The sequence below is a fragment of the Rhea americana genome, unplaced genomic scaffold, assembly GCF_003343005.1.
Source record: "Rhea americana isolate MKP2758 unplaced genomic scaffold, rheAme1 scaffold_178, whole genome shotgun sequence".
Classification (NCBI taxonomy): domain Eukaryota; kingdom Metazoa; phylum Chordata; class Aves; order Rheiformes; family Rheidae; genus Rhea; species Rhea americana.
Window position 1 is genome coordinate 1,899,025 of NW_028185905.1, and position 6,079 is coordinate 1,905,103.

The 6,079-nt window shown below is 49.2% G+C and overlaps 1 long non-coding RNA gene across 9 annotated transcripts; it reads left to right on the forward strand.

Moving 5' to 3' along the window:
• Positions 1-249: 249 nt before the first annotated feature.
• Positions 250-5,665, forward strand: LOC146597792 (uncharacterized). 9 transcript variants are annotated; one of them, XR_014895416.1, is made up of 4 exons: positions 250-433; positions 1,544-2,103; positions 3,082-3,271; positions 4,422-5,665. It is a non-coding gene; the product is annotated as an uncharacterized LOC146597792 (long non-coding RNA). The 9 variants fall into 9 exon arrangements; XR_014895417.1 differs by having other exon boundaries at positions 1,544-2,094; XR_014895419.1 differs by having other exon boundaries at positions 1,544-2,074.
• Positions 5,666-6,079: the final 414 nt, after the last annotated feature.

The window sequence follows — 6,079 nt, forward strand, 5'->3', positions numbered from 1 at the left end:
AGGCCGTCGCTGCTTGGAGGCGGCGGCACGGGGCTGGGGGCGGCGGGGGCTGGGGCCTGGCACGGCCCCGCCCCGCCGGGCAGGGTCTGCGCGGCGTCCCGTTTGCCGCGGCACGGGTCTGACTTTGGCTTCGCCTTTAGGGCCCCGGCTCCTGCCCAGCGTGCGCTCGCCCATGCAGACAGAGCCCGGACGAGTGGGGTCCCAGAGCGGGGTTCTGCACGGCATCAGCAGGTGTGGCCCGGAGCGCTGGTGAGTCACGGAAAGCTTCTACCCTCTGGAGCAAACCAGCTGAAGGAGAACGCCAGTCAGGTACGGTTAGCGCAGCCTGGAGTTGTTCCCTTGAGAAGGGTGGCCAGGCCGAGCGAGCGGACGTATAGAAGAAAGATGTCCCCGGACGCCCTGAAGGGTTCTCTGCCGCCAGGCACAGCCTGAAGTAAGTTGGTGGGTGGAGGCACAGACGGCAAACCGATTTTTCTCTCTTTTCTTCTGAGCCACCTCTCAGAAGCCTCTGTACGTGCAAGAGGTGGCTGGTCTGGGATAACTGTGCTGTGCCCAATGCTTAAGGGGTACACTAACATAAAATGGCAGGCTAAGGAGTCACTTAAAAAATAGAAGGCTCTGGGAGAAGCCTAAGAACACTGATGGGCCCTGGGAAGCCCCAGGGATGCTACAGAAAAGAGCCTGGCTTTCAGGCACCTCCTCAGAGCAGGAGAAATGTCTTAATCCAGCCTGTGAGAGAATGGCTGCGACTAATTACCACCTTTTGTTACGGAAAGCCTTGTGAAAGCAGAAGGGACTGGAGAGGATGTGTAGCAAGTTACGGACTCTACACAAAGTTGCAACAAACAAGAATCCCCTCTTAAAGTAGAACCAGTTTAGCCTAAGTAATAGATGAGCGTAGCTGCGAGCAGTGTGAAGAGAAGCAGTTTTGTCCATCGTGCCAAAAGCCTCGAGGAGGCTGTGTCTAAAACCTAGTGGCCTCATGAGTTGTCTTGGGTTTGTTTGGCAGGGTAGTCCCCCAAAAGGGGACATCTTGAAGAGAAGCGGCTAGACCTAGTGGTCCAGCTGTTCGCTTTGGTCATCACCCGTGAGGCAAGCATCCGAGCATAAGGGGAATCTGGGAGCTGAATTGAAAAGGTGATAGGTCTGAAACAGAGATGGGCGCACCAAGTGCTGTCCTTCTTCGGTGTAGTTAAAGACTGAGGGAATTGTCAGTTAAGCGGGCATGTGCAAGGGTTTGAGAAAGAGTACGGAACAGTAACGATAGTACCGAAGCAAGATAAAAACAAGGCTTCGCGGAAGATGGCATAGGTAAGCATTAGGTGATGCGTCTGCCTGTCTAATAACCTAGCCCTAATTGCTGTACGCAGTGTTTCTAGACAGTTTACCCTGTAATGTCTGAGGTAAAGTGAAAGGAGAGGAGGAAGGAAAAAAAAAGGAAAGAAGGAAAAGGGAAAAGAACATGGGGAAGAGAAAAAGTACATGTATAAGGCTTTTGTTGCCTCTCATTGAGAGTAAAATGCAGCTTCTCTCTTTGTTACAGAGCTGGAACCAACGATACCAATTGCTGACGGAGAGGAAAGCTGGACAAACGGTCTTTTTGAGATTAATACCTAAGGGATGAAGTGAATGAGACAAGAAATCAAAAGCGCAGCAGACCTCTGATATCCCCAGCAACTGCTGTGGAAGGAGGCGTTCTGCCGTGGGCAAGTAAGGTGACTGCTGGTAACGACTGTTTGTTATTTCGGCCTCCCAGAGGCAGTGCTGAGGGCTAAGCAACCCGTTTCTGCCCTGTGAATATCGTTAACTGCATCTGCCTTAATTTTGCTTCGGCTGTTCTGTTTTGTTATCGGACACGCGTAGATAGAAAGGGAAGGATACAGTACTTACCCTTTCAGACGAATTGTCGCGGCTGAAGATACCAGAAAAACATAAGCGAGCTGAAGTGAGAAGACCAAATGGAACCAACTGAGAGCTGTCTCTGTCTACTGCAAAGGAAAGACCATCCTTCCTGACTAGGAAGGCTCACCATTAAGAGCGATCGGAATAACAGATCACTGATGTATAACGGAAGGTTGCTCTGCCTTACAACAAGTATGCTACGTACGTGTATTTCTGTGTGTGTGACTTTATGTGCCTACAAAAGATCCTATTTTAAAAGCTACAAGGCAGCAAATTATTATCTTAGGAGAATGATAGTCAAGTGGCCAGAGTTACTGAAGAAGGAGAGGGGGAGAGAGAGGGAGAAAGCGTGTGAACTGTAAAATTAAGAGATCGTTTTCAGAGGCATTCAGTTAGTGCAGCCCCCACTTACTTACCTGGCAGTGGTATTTGGGGAAAGAGGAAGACAGCAGATAGAGGAAACATTAAAGCCTCGTGGAATTAATTAACATTTCCTGCCCTCAAATTCCCAGGACAAGGCAAGCCTTCTCAGTAATGCTTTGCACATCTGCTGACTCCAGGGGAGTAGCACCCTTAGAAAACAGCAGCAAGGGAAAGCGGGACCCGGTAGCATCATCCTCGCATCCCCTTTGGGGCCAGAATCTGGCTATGAGAAAGACTGTTTAGCAGCACTCTGGGCTGTAACTGTCTCTGAGRCTTCTCCCTTTGATAGCACAGAGGCAATCCAATGTGCGCAGGTCCTTCTAAAGTAGTAACATCAGGCATAGGAATAGACAGCAGGGGGATCATCTATCCAGGTGTTTCAGTGGGCACTCATCTTAACAAGCGGGGGGTTACTGTGCCAGTGTTACGGGACGGGGATCTTGTGCCTGTCTGAACTGACTGAGGGGCAGAGCATGGCTGAGCCAAAAATGCAGGTGCAGAAGGCTTCTGAAGGATTATTCTCTAGCAGCTGCTTAGTCTAACTTCCCTTTTGCAGCAAACTCAAGTGTTGTCATCGTTTCCAAAGCAGAGTTGGGGGAAGTGGTTTTTGTGAGTTGCATATTCCCTGTTTGCCTTGCTTGTGTGTGTGTGTGTGTGTGTGTGTGTTAGAGCTGCTTTTGTGCTTATAAACAACTTTGGATTCTTACGGTTTTCTGAAGAGCTTTGATTCATTTAATTCACCCTGTACTTTTGTAGCGTGAAGGATTTCACTGTGCCTCCATTAACAAGTGCTGGCTGACAAAGTTATAACGTCCCAGTGGAGACTCCTAGGCAAGGCCGAGGCGTTCAGGTAGAGAGCCTGCCAGAAGAACGTCGCCCGGGAGGCGTTGCTGGCCTTGAGCTGTAGGCGCTGATGCACGTGGCTCGTTCTGTTGGATACAAAGAGGTTGCAGATATTTTAGCTTGGCTTTATGCTGTATAGTGGTAGTATTTTTATGTTTATAAATTGTGTTAATCCTTGGCATTCAGAACAGCTGGGAACGACTATGCGCTGCCATGAAGAACTACAGGCTACTGCTTTCAGACCTGTGTAACTTGTGTGTCAAGAGCAGCCGGGAGAATCTGAATGCCAGTTTTGGAGGTTTGTTTACCTGGAGGAAGCAGTGAGGTCTAAAGTAAGAATTTTTGTGGCTAGATGGGTAAGCTGTGACCTCACGTGTCTTTGCCTTGCTTTGCTGCTTTGTGTCGTAATAGCGACTTGGGACTTCAGGATAAAAACTGTTACAGTGCTTCGGGGAGGGGAGAGATCTGCATTTGTCCAGGTTAGGGAACTATCATTAARGCTCTGGGAGGGAAAAATCTCTAAACTGAGWGTCTCCCAGGGACCTTGGTGGTTTGATTCACATAGAGGGTCAGTGTCAGGGTCCAGCAGTCTCTGACGAGGTTCCCTTAGATATTCCATGCATATGGAGAGCACAATGTTTGATATAAAGATTTMATTTAAAGGTATTTGATGTTATTTTTTTTWAGAGGAGTGATAAAGTAATAAACTGAAATCACAATACAAGTATAATTGGTATTACCAGTCTCTACRATGTGCTCATYRTCATGACGCTGGTCACCCCCACTTTCAAGGAAAGAATATGTGGGTTGAAGCCAGCTCYGGCCAGTTGCTCTCTTCAAAAATTTCTTCGTTAGTTGTTCAGGCTTCATGATCTGTATTGGGCTGARCCATGTATGCACTTCTCTCATGCTKGTCTGGCTAATCTCAGAGAGACATTCACATCCTTTGCTGAATTTAGATAGAAACGTTTTCACCAATATATGRTTACTTATCTAAAGCAAAGGTTATCCTCTGCCCCCCTTTGTGCTAAGATCAAGTCAATTCTCYGTGCAACAGTTGGGATTACCAAGTTGCATCTTATACCATTCCTGAGCATCAGGGCATYTTGCCTGTGYTCATCTCCTCTGAGCCTTCTTTCATTTAAAGGGGTTATTGGTCGGTTACAGTCAGCCCTAGTTGTGGACTAGGGAGTAGTTCTAGGAGGGCTGTGCAGTTGCCTGGCCTCTCAGTAACTGTTCTGGCCTCTTTACAGGTGCTGAAGCATTGTCTGGCAGTTGAAAGAGCATTGTCACAGCTGGGAGCTCTCCACAGAGATCTGTGGCTGGCTGCAGAAGATGAGCCCTGAATTGCAGCGTGGACACAGCTAGGTCCTGGAGCTGCGCTGTATGGGAGCAGGGCTGGGAGGTTGCAGGTGGTTTGGCCCTTGGTGGTTACAGTTGTCACTGGCTGTGGATGGTTGCCCATGAAGCTGAGATAAGCAAAAAATATTAGTGGTCTGTAACAGAGAGGAATTATTGCTTGCGGTGTTTAGGTATGTTTGGTGTTAGCACAGCTTAGTGCAGTCCAGTGGCATGATTCTTGCACGTGCTCACATTTGAACGGTGGCTAAAAGCTAGCCTATAAACAGCAACAGTAACAGGATTCTGGTGCACATCTTCCTGTTCTGCTGCCCTTCTAAATGAAGGGGAAACATCTTTCCTTGCTTAAAGCTAAGGGTTTGGACTTTTTCACTTGAGGTTTATTTATTTTGTTGTTGAGGGTCTCTTACGCAGGGGTTATGGTTTCTTACTTTATTTTGTGGGGTTTAGCCTTTAGCAGTCACAGTTCACAGGTCGCTCATCTAGCGATCAGGGTGCAGGATTTAAAATCCAACCTCATCCCTAGATTTYACAGCCTCAGCCACCATTTGGGTGCCAACATGTGCAGTTTGTCACTTAAGGTTCAGGGCTTAGGGCTTACTGATTAATGAAAAATCCATAGATAATAAMCTGTAAGCCCTGAAGCCTAGGCAGCCTAAGGYTGCAAACCCTCGTTCGAGGTTTCTCATCTTCCCCTGTACCCAGCGTTCAATTCTGTGCACTGACACAAGGTCTGGGTTTCGTGTGGTCCAGGCCCATCCATTGGGACTGGTGATGTGACAGGCGAGCTGAGAGCTGTGGAAGTGTCCTGCAGGGCTCTAATCTGGGGCAAGGCAAAAGCACAGACAGGTGAGATCAGGCATAGTCTTCTAAATTCCCAGAGTTGAATCCYATCCCTGAAGGAAAAAGCAGAAAAKGAAAAAGCAGAAGGGGTAGGCCGTCAGCTACGCAGACACCTGCCACGYCAAGGGCAGCAGCAGGAGCTGACCCTTCCCTGACGGAYGGACGGRTGCTGGTGATGACTCTTCAGGTGTCACAGGGTAAGGGGAAGCATGCTGGCACCCAGCTCYGTGGCAGACTCACTTCCAGGTCACGTTTCTGYGCAGTAAAACAATAAATAGTTGTTTTATTCTTTGCACTCGCRTCTCTGGTTCCGGATGTGCCTTTTCCTGAAGATGATGCCCAGGGAAGGAGGCTACACGTTGCGCCTGGGGCCAGTATCTAGTGCCCAAGTCCCTTGTACTTTGGAGTGCCTGTGTGGTTCCCAGGGAACTCAGTGCTGTTCACAGGACTATGGGGAATTTCCCTTGCACTACTTGGGTGTGATTCCCATCATCCTGGGGGAAGCCAGGGCCCCTTCAGGGTTGTGTAAGGTGCCCAGACTGATCCCGAATTTGCTTTCTGCACTCTGCAACATCCCTTGTGTGCCTGGGGCCGGGGCCTGTCTGCTTGGAGCTGGGAGTCCCCATGTGGATGGGGGGGAGCCTGCAGGCACCGTCCCAGTCTGTCAGCTGCATTGAGCCCTGTGATGTGCCTTATGGCCCCACTGGTG